Raw genomic sequence first — 16030 nt, forward strand, 5'->3', positions numbered from 1 at the left:
TCAAAGTCAGCTTCACACACTGAGGCCCAGGACTGATTGGACTTCACCTCCACTCTCCCAGAGCAGAGACCAGCTCCATCCACAAGCCGCACAGACTCTGGAGAAAAAGAGTTGGTTGAACATTCAATCAGTTTTGTTGATGACGCTGTCAAGGACTAAACACAAATATGTTGGATAAAAGATTGTAGTTTTCTATGTTTGATTCTGTAAGAGGTAGAAATGGGTTCTTAGTCACTCAGGATCGGGTTGGGAATAATGCAGGCAGGAGACAGGAATAAGTTCACTTCACTTTATAGAAAATAAACAGCTGGACATCCATCAGGCAGCTTCACTTCAGTACCATCTGAACTACAATGATCTGCCCATGAACATCTCCCATAAACCAATATGACAAACACAAATATAATGTTTAAATACATCTGACATCTCTCCCTCTATTTAAATGAAATAAAAACACATAAAACATGATACATGGTAATATTGTATAATGTATAAATAAATCTCTCAATAGGACCAGTCTCTTACCTGAACAGGTCACATGATGATAATATTCACCATTACAGACACCACGTCCTCCTATGATGTCACACTGTCTAATAGAAGACTCATTTCCATAGCAACTCCTATATAGTCTGACTCCTCTTCTTCCATCTTCAACCAGAGGTCCTCTAGATTCAGCTACAGGATTCCCACAGTCCAGCTCTCTACACACAACCTTAGCCTCTCTCATGTCCAACCACCTAGAACATAGACCTGACCACTCTCCTTCATTGAAGACTTCCACTGTCCCAGAACAGGAAGTGGTTCCATTCACCAGTCTGACTGAGAGTTCAGCTGTAAACAGCAGAGAGGAAAACACAGTGGTGAGGACAGATGATGACAGTGATTCTGTTATTCTAACAGCAGTAATGCTTTGTGGTTGACAAGTATTAGTAGTTCCATAAAACACTACTTGTTATTGGGTTTTAGAATGGTTTGTATGGACACATGAATTTCTCCATGTGGGATAATAAAGTTGACTAATATTGAACTGCTATAATCACTGTAGATTTATACTCTACCTACCTGGTGGACTGACGCTTTGAGCCTGGAGATCTGAGGAGAAAGAGAGAGAGAGGATAAAGAGAGAGAAAGAGACAGAGAGACAGAGAGATAGAGAGAAACAAATGAGAAAGGGAGGAGTCAGGGGAAGAGAGAGACAGAGGTTAAATGAACATCAACATGACCTTTCATGATGTGATGGGAAGACAGGCTTATCGTTGGTATGGTGCAACAACACACATGTGTACATACACTATATATACAAAAGTATGTGGACACCCCTTCAAATGCTGTCCCCTCTTGGCCGTGCTGCTGCTCCAGTTTCAACTGTTCTGCCTGCGGCTCTGGAACCCTGACCTGTTCACCGGACGTGCTTCCTGTCCCAGACCTGCTGTTTTCAACTCTCTAGAGACAGCAGGAGCGGTAGAGATAATCTGAATGATCGGCTATGAAAAGCCAACTGACATTTACTCCTGAGGTGTTGACCTGTTGCACCCTCGACAACCACTGTGGTTATTATTATTTGACCCTGCTGGTCATCTATGAACATTTGAACATCTTTTTTTTTTTTTTTTTCATGCCTTGCTACGGGGTCCTTGAATGAGCTATTGGACAGAAACGTTGGGGTCCGTCTCTATGGGCCGAGCCAGTTTCAATGCACCTAGTCTTGCGACTCTGGGACTTTGCTAAATGTCATCATTTTCGTAATGGTCCAAATGAATTGAAGTTATTGCAAATGTACGAGGCTGTTTATCGGTCTGAGAACCTTCTAGAGCCACATAAGTCACCGTGCACTATCGACCTGAGCTCTATAACAGGTTTCTAAAGTTTCAGAGCTCTAGGTCTAATGGTTCTTTAATTAATAGTTTGAACAAAAGTAACTATTGCAGGCACTGTCTGTCTCTAAGCCCCACAGTGTCACTCCATCCTTGCTGTGTGGGTGTGTGAGTTTTTCTTGGAAATCTGATGGGATTAATGACTGATTTACAGTTCATGAGGGTTGCCTAATCACACATATGAAGTTTTGGAAAGATCTGACTTTTTTAACCCTTCGAAACAGCCCCTTTGACCCCAATTATGGCACTTCCGGTTGGCACAGGAAGCTAAAAGTAAAAACATATCCTCATTATGGTAGGCTTTTACAGAATCCTGAGTTTTAATTATTTACGTTAAGAACTGACTGATTTACACAGGGTTGAATGCACTATTTCTCTCAAACTGCAGGTTGGGTATGGCAAAACACTTTAGGGTGATTTTAACCACTTCCGGTTGCTCCAGGAAGCTTAGAATCAACACAGGTAGACCTCATAGTGGCCTGATGGATTGTCATTGAAGACAGGTTCATAAAGCATTCAAAACCCACATAGGCTTCAGGTTGAATTTAGAGGAGCAGGCAATGTATTCCTATGGGGAGAGATGTCATTGTAAACTGTGAGATAAAAAAAAAACTGTTTTCACTGTTAAGGGTTAATGCCACACGGTCAAGGTTAGGCTTGCACAGATCGGGAGGACCTCAGGAACATTCCTGAGGTCAAATTGTGCTTCTAACCTTAACGGTTCTCTCTCTCTTTGTCTCCCAAAAGCAAAAGACTTGAAATTTAGGTCCAGGCTTCATTTTGGGCCTTCTCTTGTCACTGTCGCTGCGCTCAGACCGAGCGAGCTACGGTCAAGCGGGGCATCTCGTTGAACTCGGCACGGCCTAGAGATAATGGTAATGCCATTGCAGGCTCTGTGTGTCTTTAAGCACCGCACTTTGTCACTCCATCCTTGCTGTGTGTGTGTGTGTGTGTGTGTGTGTGTGTGTGTGTGTGTGTGTGTGTGTGTGTGTGTGTGTGTGTGTGTGTGTGTGTGTGTGTGTGTGTGTGTGTGTGTGTGTGTGTGTGTGTGTGTGTGTGTGTGTGTGTGTGTGTGTGTGTGTGTGTGTGTGTGTGTGTGTGTGTGAGAGAGCTTTTCTTTGACATCTGTTTGGAGAAATGACTGATTTACAGTTCATGAGGGTTGCCTAATCACACATATGAAGTTTTGAAAACTGACTTATTTACAGAGGGTTAAATGAGTGTGTGTTATTTCAGAAAATCACAGACAATCACAGAATTCTCGCAGAACTTCAAAACCCACTTAAAAAATGTTCGTCTGAACACGCTGCAACTGGATCTGTAACTTTTTTGGGAAAAAAACTCATTTTTGTGAACAACATGAATTGTACAATGTACAATTTCTCTTAATTTACGAAAGATAAATTGCTGGTTATTTTTTTCCTGACAGCGTAGGCTTATGTACTTTGACGTGACGTGGTCAAATTAGCGATCTATTTTCGTTTTTGACCTTTAATCCCAGAAAAATGGCCATAACTCAAAAAGCGTTGAGGCCTTGACACCATCTTGTTCGGGGCCAACTGCCCATTATGCCAAACCTATGCTCACCAAGTTTCGTCTTCGAAATCTTTTCCGTTTACGAGAAAAGGCCACGTCGTGATTGGTGATATTTTGTACATTTGCAATATGATTCCATTCGCCCTCTGGTGGGTATTACCGAGACAGCGGAAAAATGACCAACATTTGAACATTTTATTAAACGGAAACCGAGAGACTTCGTTCGATGCCTTCCTGAAAGATCTGGCCCCCGTGCACAGCCCGCCGCCATCCGCAAATTTTACAAACGTTCGCGGACGTCTAGCAAAGGACCGTACATTTGCACTATGGTGTTTCTCTCTAACCATACGGCAAATGTCAAAATGTTCCCTTTATGTATGGTAGGGTACAGGCCGGTGCTGATGGACTACGATAGCACCCAGCAACAGTCAACAAAGAGCTATTTGAAAGTGTCATGTTTAAAACCAGCAAATCAATTTGTTTGGGGACAGACTTGGTAGAGACAACCGAGCACTGAAGGTGATCCTTGATAAAGCCACTCCACCAACTTTGGAAGATTTGTCTTGCCGAAAAAATGTTATAACCAGAAAGGTTAACATCAGTATTCAAAATACTCTTCCTTAACCATGTCTCAGTAATGACCAACAGATCTGGATTGGAGCTGTGAACCCACATTTTCAATTGATCCATTTCAGGTAATAAGCTTTGAGTGTTAACATGCAGAAAAACAGGGTTTTACGAGAGCAGAAATCAGTGAAGCAGATATCAGAACACAAGTCAGAATTGGGGCTAGCAACAGCAGATGGGCCAGGGTGTACATGCATATTTCCAGACATCCTCAACAGTAATACAATCAAGGCACGGCATAGGACAGGGAGAGCTCTGCAGTGCTGATTTATGACATCTGAATGTGACATGCGAATGTGCATCACATGGTAACAAGATTATGTTGTATATTGTTTCATCAGCTAACAAGTTATGTACTAGACTGGTGGGGGTCGGGGAGAGAGTTGAGTTATATACTAGACTGGTGGGGGTCGGGGAGAGAGTTGAGTTATGTACTAGACTGGTGGGGGTCGGGGAGAGAGTTGAGTTATGTACTAGACTGGTGGGGGTCGGGGAGAGAGTTGAGTTATGTACTAGACTGGTGGGGGTCGGGGAGAGAGTTGAGTTATGTACTAGACTGGTGGGGGTCAGGGAGAGAGTTGAGTTATGTACTAGACTGGTGGGGGTCAGGGAGAGAGTTGAGTTATGTACTAGACTGGTGGAGATCTGGCGTCCAGGCGGCCCTGCAAGCAGCATTGGGTTCTGGGTAAAATCACTGGGGAAGCCAATCCAGATAAAAGCCATATTACAACCTATGTGTTGTGATAATTGTGTTGTTTGCTCTGTTAGTTTATATGCCTTGACACTGTGATATATGTCTAAAACTGAGATTGTAAGAAGACACAGTGGCAGGATATATTCAACCCTATTTTTGTTTCATCACAAAACCAGAGAGCAACATCTGTCCGGTGAAGTCCACAAAACATATTACATGTAACAAACAGTTACATGACCTACAGCATGGTCAAGCAAGGTCATGTTTCTGACATTTTCTGACTACTAAACAACTATTGATTTAGAACCACAGAGTTACAGCAAGTCACAAAGACAACAGGAGCTGCCTCCACTATTCCAGCACCATTTGAACTTCAACATTTCAACATCATCAAATCACCTCTGCTTAGTCTAATACAGTGACAACTAAAAGATACGAAAAACGATTTAGTCCAATCAACGTAAGCTAAATATGACGTGGCTGTCCATCAGGACTACATTTATCACTTTAGTTCATTTCCCTTGACATTTGTACTTCTACTTTTTGTACACACATCTCACACTCTCCTACACACACCAGCTGACTGAGAGGGCCCTAGTGGAGCCAGCTGGCTGAGAGGGCCCTAGTGGAGCCAGCTGGCTGAGAGGGCCCTAGTGGAGCCAGCTGGCTGAGAGGGCCCTAGTGGAGCCAGCTGGCTGAGAGGGCCCTAGTGGAGCCAGCTGGCTGAGAGGGTCCTAGTGGAGCCAGCTGGCTGAGAGGGCCCTAGTGGAGCCAGCTGGCTGAGAGGGCCCTAGTGGAGCCAGCTGGCTGAGAGGGCCCTAGTGGAGCCAGCTGGCTGAGAGGGTCCTAGTGGAGCCAGCTGGCTGAGAGGGCCCTAGTGGAGCCAGCTGGCTGAGAGGGTCCTAGTGGAGCCAGGTGGCTGAGAGGGTCCTAGTGGAGCCAGCTGGCTGAGAGGGCCCTAGTGGAGCCAGCTGGCTGAGAGGGTCCTAGTGGAGCCAGCTGGCTGAGAGGGTCCTAGTGGAGCCAGCTGGCTGAGAGGGTCCTAGTGGAGCCAGCTGGCTGAGAGGGCCCTAGTGGAGCCAGCTGGCTGAGAGGGCCCTAGTGGAGCCAGCTGGCTGAGAGGGCCCTAGTGGAGCCAGCTGGCTGAGAGGGTCCTAGTGGAGCCAGCTGGCTGAGAGGGTCCTAGTGGAGCCAGCTGGCTGAGAGGGTCCTAGTGGAGCCAGCTGGCTGAGAGGGCCCTAGTGGAGCCAGCTGGCTGAGAGGGCCCTAGTGGAGCCAGCTGGCTGAGAGGGTCCTAGTGGAGCCAGCTGGCTGAGAGGGCCCTAGTGGAGCCAGCTGGCTGAGAGGGTCCTAGTGGAGCCAGCTGGCTGAGAGGGTCCTAGTGGAGCCAGCTGGCTGAGAGGGTCCTAGTGGAGCCAGCTGGCTGAGAGGGCCCTAGTGGAGCCAGCTGGCTGAGAGGGTCCTAGTGGAGCCAGCTGGCTGAGAGGGTCCTAGTGGAGCCAGCTGGCTGAGAGGGTCCTAGTGGAGCCAGCTGGCTGAGAGGGCCCTAGTGGAGCCAGCTGGCTGAGAGGGCCCTAGTGGAGCCAGCTGGCTGAGAGGGTCCTAGTGGAGCCAGCTGGCTGAGAGGGTCCTAGTGGAGCCAGCTGGCTGAGAGGGTCCTAGTGGAGCCAGCTGGCTGAGAGGGTCCTAGTGGAGCCAGCTGGCTGAGAGGGTCCTAGTGGAGCCAGCTGGCTGAGAGGGTCCTAGTGGAGCCAGCTGGCTGAGAGGGTCCTAGTGGAGCCAGCTGGCTGAGAGGGTCCTAGTGGAGCCAGCTGGCTGAGAGGGTCCTAGTGGAGCCAGCTGGCTGAGAGGGTCCTAGTGGAGCCAGCTGGCTGAGAGGGTCCTAGTGGAGCCAGCTGGCTGAGAGGGTCCTAGTGGAGCCAGCTGGCTGAGAGGGTCCTAGTGGAGCCAGCTGGCTGAGAGGGTCCTAGTGGAGCCAGCTGGCTGAGAGGGTCCTAGTGGAGCCAGCTGGCTGAGAGGGTCCTAGTGGAGCCAGCTGGCTGAGAGGGTCCTAGTGGAGCCAGCTGGCTGAGAGGGCCCTAGTGGAGCCAGCTGGCTGAGAGGGTCCTAGTGGAGCCAGCTGGCTGAGAGGGCCCTAGTGGAGCCAGCTGGCTGAGAGGGTCCTAGTGGAGCCAGCTGGCTGAGAGGGTCCTAGTGGAGCCAGCTGGCTGAGAGGGTCCTAGTGGAGCCAGCTGGCTGAGAGGGTCCTAGTGGAGCCAGCTGGCTGAGAGGGTCCTAGTGGAGCCAGCTGGCTGAGAGGGCCCTAGTGGAGCCAGCTGGCTGAGAGGGTCCTAGTGGAGCCAGCTGGCTGAGAGGGCCCTAGTGGAGCCAGCTGGCTGAGAGGGTCCTAGTGGAGCCAGCTGGCTGAGAGGGTCCTAGTGGAGCCAGCTGGCTGAGAGGGTCCTAGTGGAGCCAGCTGGCTGAGAGGGCCCTAGTGGAGCCAGCTGGCTGAGAGGGCCCTAGTGGAGCCAGCTGGCTGAGAGGGTCCTAGTGGAGCCAGCTGGCTGAGAGGGCCCTAGTGGAGCCAGCTGGCTGAGAGGGTCCTAGTGGAGCCAGCTGGCTGAGAGGGCCCTAGTGGAGCCAGCTGGCTGAGAGGGTCCTAGTGGAGCCAGCTGGCTGAGAGGGCCCTAGTGGAGCCAGCTGGCTGAGAGGGCCCTAGTGGAGCCAGCTGGCTGAGAGGGCCCTAGTGGAGCCGGCTGGCTGAGAGGGCCCTAGTGGAGCCAGCTGGCTGAGAGGGCCCTAGTGGAGCCGGCTGGCTGAGAGGGTCCTAGTGGAGCCAGCTGGCTGAGAGGGTCCTAGTGGAGCCGGCTGGCTGAGAGGGTCCTAGTGGAGCCAGCTGGCTGAGAGGGTCCTAGTGGAGCCAGCTGGCTGAGAGGGTCCTAGTGGAGCCAGCTGGCTGAGAGGGCCCTAGTGGAGCCAGCTGGCTGAGAGGGCCCTAGTGGAGCCAGCTGGCTGAGAGGGCCCTAGTGGAGCCAGATGGCTGAGAGGACCCTAGTGGAGCCAGCTGACTGAGAGGGTCCTAGTGGAGACAGCTGACTGAGAGGGTCCTAGTGGAGCCAGCTGACTGAGAGGGTCCTAGTGGAGCCAGCTGGCTGAGAGGGTCCTAGTGGAGCCAGCTGGCTGAGAGGGTCCTAGTGGAGCCAGCTGGCTGAGAGGGTCCTAGTGGAGCCAGCTGACTGAGAGGGTCCTAGTGGAGCCAGCTGGCTGAGAGGGTCCTAGTGGAGCCAGCTGGCTGAGAGGGCCCTAGTGGAGCCAGCTGACTGAGAGGGCCCTAGTGGAGCCAGCTGGCTGAGAGGGTCCTAGTGGAGCCAGCTGGCTGAGAGGGTCCTAGTGGAGCCAGCTGGCTGAGAGGGCCCTAGTGGAGCCAGCTGGCTGAGAGGGTCCTAGTGGAGCCAGCTGGCTGAGAGGGCCCTAGTGGAGCCAGCTGGCTGAGAGGGCCCTAGTGGAGCCAGCTGGCTGAGAGGGCCCTAGTGGAGCCAGCTGGCTGAGAGGGCCCTAGTGGAGCCAGCTGGCTGAGAGGGCCCTAGTGGAGCCAGCTGGCTGAGAGGGTCCTAGTGGAGCCAGCTGGCTGAGAGGGTCCTAGTGGAGCCAGCTGGCTGAGAGGGTCCTAGTGGAGCCAGCTGGCTGAGAGGGCCCTAGTGGAGCCAGCTGGCTGAGAGGGTCCTAGTGGAGCCAGCTGGCTGAGAGGGCCCTAGTGGAGCCAGCTGGCTGAGAGGGTCCTAGTGGAGCCAGCTGGCTGAGAGGGTCCTAGTGGAGCCAGCTGGCTGAGAGGGCCCTAGTGGAGCCAGCTGGCTGAGAGGGTCCTAGTGGAGCCAGCTGGCTGAGAGGGCCCTAGTGGAGCCAGCTGGCTGAGAGGGTCCTAGTGGAGCCAGCTGGCTGAGAGGGTCCTAGTGGAGCCAGCTGGCTGAGAGGGTCCTAGTGGAGCCAGCTGGCTGAGAGGGTCCTAGTGGAGCCAGCTGGCTGAGAGGGTCCTAGTGGAGCCAGCTGGCTGAGAGGGTCCTAGTGGAGCCAGCTGGCTGAGAGGGTCCTAGTGGAGCCAGCTGGCTGAGAGGGTCCTAGTGGAGCCAGCTGGCTGAGAGGGTCCTAGTGGAGCCAGCTGGCTGAGAGGGTCCTAGTGGAGCCAGCTGGCTGAGAGGGTCCTAGTGGAGCCAGCTGGCTGAGAGGGTCCTAGTGGAGCCAGCTGGCTGAGAGGGTCCTAGTGGAGCCAGCTGGCTGAGAGGGTCCTAGTGGAGCCAGCTGGCTGAGAGGGTCCTAGTGGAGCCAGCTGGCTGAGAGGGTCCTAGTGGAGCCAGCTGGCTGAGAGGGTCCTAGTGGAGCCAGCTGGCTGAGAGGGTCCTAGTGGAGCCAGCTGGCTGAGAGGGTCCTAGTGGAGCCAGCTGGCTGAGAGGGTCCTAGTGGAGCCAGCTGGCTGAGAGGGTCCTAGTGGAGCCAGCTGGCTGAGAGGGTCCTAGTGGAGCCAGCTGGCTGAGAGGGCCCTAGTGGAGCCAGCTGGCTGAGAGGGTCCTAGTGGAGCCAGCTGGCTGAGAGGGCCCTAGTGGAGCCAGCTGGCTGAGAGGGTCCTAGTGGAGCCAGCTGGCTGAGAGGGTCCTAGTGGAGCCAGCTGGCTGAGAGGGTCCTAGTGGAGCCAGCTGGCTGAGAGGGTCCTAGTGGAGCCAGCTGGCTGAGAGGGTCCTAGTGGAGCCAGCTGGCTGAGAGGGTCCTAGTGGAGCCAGCTGGCTGAGAGGGCCCTAGTGGAGCCAGCTGGCTGAGAGGGTCCTAGTGGAGCCAGCTGGCTGAGAGGGTCCTAGTGGAGCCAGCTGGCTGAGAGGGTCCTAGTGGAGCCAGCTGGCTGAGAGGGTCCTAGTGGAGCCAGCTGGCTGAGAGGGTCCTAGTGGAGCCGGCTGGCTGAGAGGGTCCTAGTGGAGCCAGCTGGCTGAGAGGGTCCTAGTGGAGCCAGCTGGCTGAGAGGGTCCTAGTGGAGCCGGCTGGCTGAGAGGGTCCTAGTGGAGCCAGCTGGCTGAGAGGGTCCTAGTGGAGCCGGCTGGCTGAGAGGGTCCTAGTGGAGCCGGCTGGCTGAGAGGGTCCTAGTGGAGCCGGCTGGCTGAGAGGGTCCTAGTGGAGCCGGCTGGCTGAGAGGGTCCTAGTGGAGCCGGCTGGCTGAGAGGGTCCTAGTGGAGCCAGCTGGCTGAGAGGGTCCTAGTGGAGCCGGCTGGCTGAGAGGGTCCTAGTGGAGCCAGCTGGCTGAGAGGGTCCTAGTGGAGCCAGCTGGCTGAGAGGGTCCTAGTGGAGCCAGCTGGCTGAGAGGGTCCTAGTGGAGCCAGCTGGCTGAGAGGGCCCTAGTGGAGCCAGCTGGCTGAGAGGGTCCTAGTGGAGCCAGCTGGCTGAGAGGGTCCTAGTGGAGCCAGCTGGCTGAGAGGGTCCTAGTGGAGCCAGCTGGCTGAGAGGGCCCTAGTGGAGCCAGCTGGCTGAGAGGGTCCTAGTGGAGCCGGCTGGCTGAGAGGGTCCTAGTGGAGCCAGCTGGCTGAGAGGGTCCTAGTGGAGCCAGCTGGCTGAGAGGGTCCTAGTGGAGCCAGCTGGCTGAGAGGGTCCTAGTGGAGCCGGCTGGCTGAGAGGGTCCTAGTGGAGCCAGCTGGCTGAGAGGGCCCTAGTGGAGCCAGCTGGCTGAGAGGGTCCTAGTGGAGCCAGCTGGCTGAGAGGGTCCTAGTGGAGCCAGCTGGCTGAGAGGGTCCTAGTGGAGCCAGCTGGCTGAGAGGGTCCTAGTGGAGCCAGCTGGCTGAGAGGGTCCTAGTGGAGCCAGCTGGCTGAGAGGGTCCTAGTGGAGCCAGCTGGCTGAGAGGGTCCTAGTGGAGTCCTTCCTTGACACTTTCTCTCCCCTCCACCTCTCCACCCTCCCCTTCTCTCTCCACTCCCCTTTTCTCTCCCCTACCCCCCTCTCTCCCCTACCCTCCTCTGTCCCCTTCCCTCCACTACTCTCTCCTCTGCTCTCCCCACCCCTCCTCTCTCCTCCCTCTCAATTTGCTCATCTCTCTCTCTCTCTTTCTCGCACATGTTCTCTTTCTCTTCGTGACGTATAGTGTTTGACCTGTTGATCTTGACTCAGCTAATAGACCTTTAGTATCAACACCCCTCCCTTCTCCTACTCTAACATACGGCCATATTAAATAGATACATAAGATATACTCTCAATCATTTACGTAGAGACAGATAACATCAATCATTGACACACTGAATATACAACAGTCAGATGCAAGACACCATCACATCTTAACTGACATTAGTGCCTGTCCCCAGATGGACAGTTAGGCTACAGTAAAGTACATTTACAGGTGATCACATCATTGTCCTGCTTTGAGACACATTTTTACTGTCTGCTTCCAGTTGCATGTTATTTTACTAGCCCTGCAAATTATAATATATCTTACAATATCAAAACATATCTCAGTAACTGTCACAAGTGTATATCAATATAACAGCCTCCTACCTGTGCTCCACAACAGGGACATCAGTATCACTGCAGGTATCATATCTGTCTCTAACTGGGGTCAATGTCATGAAGAGAGGACTGAAGTGTGGAAAATACTGCTCGGCTATATGACTTCTCTCTCATTACTTCCTGACTTCTATGATGTGACAAACTTTTAAGCAGATAAGATCAGTTAAACCCACCTACCTACAGGAAACACTGACATTAGAAAAACTCCACAGGAAACTGCTGACAGAGCAGCAAAGTTCACATAGTGTGTCCTATAATATCAGCTCTAACTTTCTACTGCTTGAGTTCACCTCTTATACAATATTGGCTTAATGTTCCAGCACATCAATATAAACAGTACCAGCACCCAAACTGAGTACTGATGAGGTCTCATGTTAGAGCAGGAGAAGGGGGGATGTGGTGTAGAAGCTAGAGGTCTGTTACCCAAGTCAACTCAACAGGCCTGATGCTATATGTCAGGGTGAGGCTGGGCTGGGACAAGAAAGGAACAGGTTACTGGTTATGATGACATCACTGGTGAGAAGTCAGTGATACAAATATATTCAGTTGGTTTAAATGTTTGTCTCTCTCTCCCTCCTCCCCTGTCTCCTTCTACCAACCCAGTCTGTCAATAAGTCCTATCTCTCTCTCATCTCTCTCTCCCTCCTCCCCTGTCTCCTTCTACCAACCCAGTCTGTCAATAAGTCCTATCTCTCTCTCTCATCTCTCTCTCCCTCCTCCTGTCTCCTTCTACCAACCCAGTCTGTCAATAAGTCCTATCTCTCTCTCTCATCTCTCTCTCCCTCCACCCCTGTCTCCTTCTACCAACCCAGTCTGTCAATAAGTCCTATCTCTCTCTCTCATCTCTCTCTCCCTCCTCCCCTGTCTCCTTCTACCAACCCAGTCTGTCAATAAGTCCTATCTCTCTCTCATCTCTCTCTCCCTCCTCCCCTGTCTCCTTCTACCAACCCAGTCTGTCAATAAGTCCTATCTCTCTCTCTCATCTCTCTCTCCCTCCACCCCCGTCTCCTTCTACCAACCCAGTCTGTCAATAAGTCCTATCTCTCTCTCTCATCTCTCTCTCCCTCCTCCCCTGTCTCCTTCTATCAACCCAGTCTGTCAATAAGTCCTATCTCTCTCTCTCTCATCTCTCTCTCCCTCCACCCCTGTCTCCTTCTACCAACCCAGTCTGTCAATAAGTCCTATCTCTCTCATCTCTCTCCCTCCTCCCCTGTCTCCTTCTACCAACCCAGTCTGTCAATAAGTCCTATCTCTCTCTCTCATCTCTCTCTCCCTCCTCCCCTGTCTCCTTCTACCAACCCAGTCTGTCAATAAGTCCTATCTCTCTCTCTCATCTCTCTCTCCCTCCTCCCCTGTCTCCTTCTACCAACCCAGTCTGTCAATAAGTCCTATCTCTCTCTCTCATCTCTCTCTCCCTCCTCCCGTCTCCTTCTACCAACCCAGTCTCTCAGTAAGAACTAAACTCAGCAAAAAAAGAAACGTGAGACAAAACTGCGACTCGTCAGTGAAGAGCACTTTTGCCAGTCCTGTCTGGTACAGAGACGGTGGGTTTGTGCCTATAGGCGACGTTGTTGCCGGTGATGTCTGGTGAGGACATGCGTTACAACAGGCCTACAAGCCCTCAGTCCAGCCTCTCTCAGCCTATTGTGGACAGTCTGAGCACTGATGGAGGGATTGTGCATTTCTGGTGTAACTCGGGCAGTTGTTGTTGCCATCCTGTACCTGTCCCGCAGGTGTGATGTTCGGATGTACCGATCCTGTGCAGGTGTTGTTACACGTGGTCTGCCACTACGAGGATGATCAGCTGTCCGTCCTGTCTCCCTGCAGCGCTGTCTTAGGCGTCTCACAGTACGGACATTGCAATTTATTGCCCTGGCCACATCTGCAGTCCTCATGCCTCCTTGCAGAATGCCTAAGGGACGTTCAGGAAGATGAGCAGGGACCCTGGGCATTTTTCTTTTGGTGTTTTTCACAGTCAGTTGAAAGGCCTCTTTAGTGTCCTAAGTTTTCATAACTGTGACCTTAATTGCCTACCATCTGTAAGTTGTTAGTGTCTTAAAGACCGTTACATAGGTGCATGTTCATTAATTGCTTATGGTTCACTGAACAAGCATGGGAAACAGTGTTTATACCCTTTACAATGAAGATCTGTGTAGTTATTTGGATTTTTACGAATTATCTTTGAAAGACAGGGTCCTGAAAAAGGGGCATTTATTTTTTTGCTGAGTTTCTCTCTCCCATCTCTCATCCTCCTCCTTTGTCTCCTTCTCACAACCCAGTCTGTCAGTAAGTCCTATCATTTTCTCTCTCTCTCATCCTCCTCCTGTGTCTCCTTCTCCCAACCCAGTCTGTCAGTATGTCCTCTCTCATCTCTCTCTCTCTCCTCTCCCTCCCCCTTCTGAGAAATACTGCTAGGCTATATGACTTTTATATCATTACTTCCTGACTTCTATGATGTGACAAACTTTTAAGCAGATAAGATCAGTTAAACCCACCTACATACAGGAAACACTGACATTAGAAAAACTCCACAGGAAACTGCTGACAGAGCAGCAAAGTTACACATAGTGTGTCCTATAATATCACCTCTTATAGAATATTGGCTTAATGTTCCAGCACCTCAATATAAACAGTACCAGCACCCAAAATGAGTACTGATGAGGTCTTATGTTAGAGCAAGAGAAGGGGGGGGGATGTGGTGTAGAAGCTGGATTTAAATGTTTGTCTCTCTCTCTCTCTCTCCTCCCCTGTCTCCTTCTCCAAAACCCAGTCTGTCAGTGAGTAAGTCATATCTCTCTCATCGCTCTCTCCCTCCCTCCTCCCCCAGTTGCTCTCTTCCTCCTCTCTCCCCCCTTCCTCCCTTCTCCCCCCTCTTCGACAGATCTGATGCTGTATGTCAGGTTGGGGTCAGGTTGGGGTCAGGGTTGGGGTCAGGGGGATCAGGTAGGGGTCATTGTTGGGGTCAGGTTGGGGTCAGGTCAGTCTACAGCTGTGTCTGTAAACAACGACCCTATATGGAAGTAAATGACTACAAACTACATTCAAGTCTTGAGTTTATTCAAGTAGAATCAGAAAAGAACTAAACAACATCAAGGTGTATCTGTTAGAAATCATCACAACATCACAAGTATCACAGTAGGATAGAAATTAACACTTGGTAGACTATATAACTTAAACATCCATGGTGGTGACATTAACACTTGGTAGACTATATAACTTAAACATCCATGGTGGTGACATTAACACTTGGTAGACTATATAACTTAAACATCCATGGTGGTGACATTAACACTTGGTAGACTATATAACTTAAACATCCATGGTGGTGACATTAACACTTGGTTGACTATATAACTTAAACCTCCATGGTGGTGACATTAACACTTGGTAGAATATATAACTTAAACATCCATGGTGGAGACATTAACACTTGGTAGACTATATAACTTAAACCTCCATGGTGGTGACATTAACACTTGGTAGACTATATAACTTAAACCTCCATGGTGGTGACATTAACACTTGGTAGACTATATAACTTAAACCTCCATGGTGGTGACATTAACACTTGGTAGACTATATAACTTAAACCTCCATGGTGGTGACATTAACACTTGGTAGAATATATAACTTAAACATCCATGGTGGTGACATTAACACTTGGTAGAATATATAACTTAAACATCCATGGTGGTGACATTAACACTTGGTAGAATATATAACTTAAACATCCATGGTGGTGACATTAACACTTGGTAGAATATATAACTTAAACATCCATGGTGGTGACATTAACACTTGGTAAACTATATAACTTAAACATCCATGGTGGTGACATTAACACTTGGTAGTATATATAACTTAAACATCCATGGTGGTGACATTAACACTTGGTAGTATATATAACTTAAACATCCATGGTGGAGACATTAACACTTGGTAGAATATATAACTTAAACATCCATGGTGGTGACATTAACACTTGGTAGTATATATAACTTAAACATCCATGGTGGTGACATTAACACTTGGTAAACTATATAACTTAAACATCCATGGTGGTGACATTAACACTTGGTAAACTATATAACTTAAACATCCATGGTGGTGACATTAACACTTGGTAGAATATATAACTTAAACATCCATGGTGGTGACATTAACATCTACACCAGCTTGTTGTTGTTGTCGTTGTCATGGTTGTTCCTGTTGGGTAGCAACTTCACCAGCTTGTTGTTGTTGTTGTTGTCATGGTTGTTCCTGTTGGGTAGCAACTTCACCAGCTTGTTGTTGTCATGGTTGTTCCTGTTGGGTAGCAACTTCACCAGCTTGTTGTTGTTGTCATGGTTGTTCCTGTTGGGTAGCAACTTCCCCAGCTTGTTGTTGTTGTTGTCATGGTTGTTCCTGTTGGGTAGCAACTTCCCCAGCTTGTTGTTGTTGTTGTCAGGGTTGTTCCTGTTGGGTAGCAACTTCACCAGCTTGTTGTTGTTGTTGTTGTCATGGTTGTTCCTGTTGGGTAGCAACTTCACCAGCTTGTTGTTGTTGTTGTCATGGTTGTTCCTGTTGGGTAGCAACTTCACCAGCTTGTTGTTGTTGTTGTTGTCATGGTTGTTCCTGTTGGGTAGCAACTTCATCAGCTTGTTGTTGTTGTTGTTGTCATGGTTGTTCCTGTTGGGTAGCAACTTCACCAGCTTGTTGTTGTTGTTGTCAGGGTTGTTCCTGTTGGGTAGCAACTTCACCAGCTTGTTGTTGTTGTTGTCAGGGTTGTTCCTGTTGGGTAGCAAC

General features: G+C 50.5%; 1 protein-coding gene across 1 annotated transcript in view; it reads left to right on the forward strand.

The window, feature by feature from the left end:
• LOC139577724 (CD5 antigen-like) overlaps positions 1–16030 on the forward strand; it is a 226618-nt gene that overhangs the window by 87674 nt on the left and 122914 nt on the right. The window lies entirely within an intron of this gene.

This window comes from Salvelinus alpinus, chromosome 6 (genome assembly GCF_045679555.1).
Source record: "Salvelinus alpinus chromosome 6, SLU_Salpinus.1, whole genome shotgun sequence".
Taxonomy (NCBI): Eukaryota; Metazoa; Chordata; class Actinopteri; order Salmoniformes; family Salmonidae; genus Salvelinus; species Salvelinus alpinus.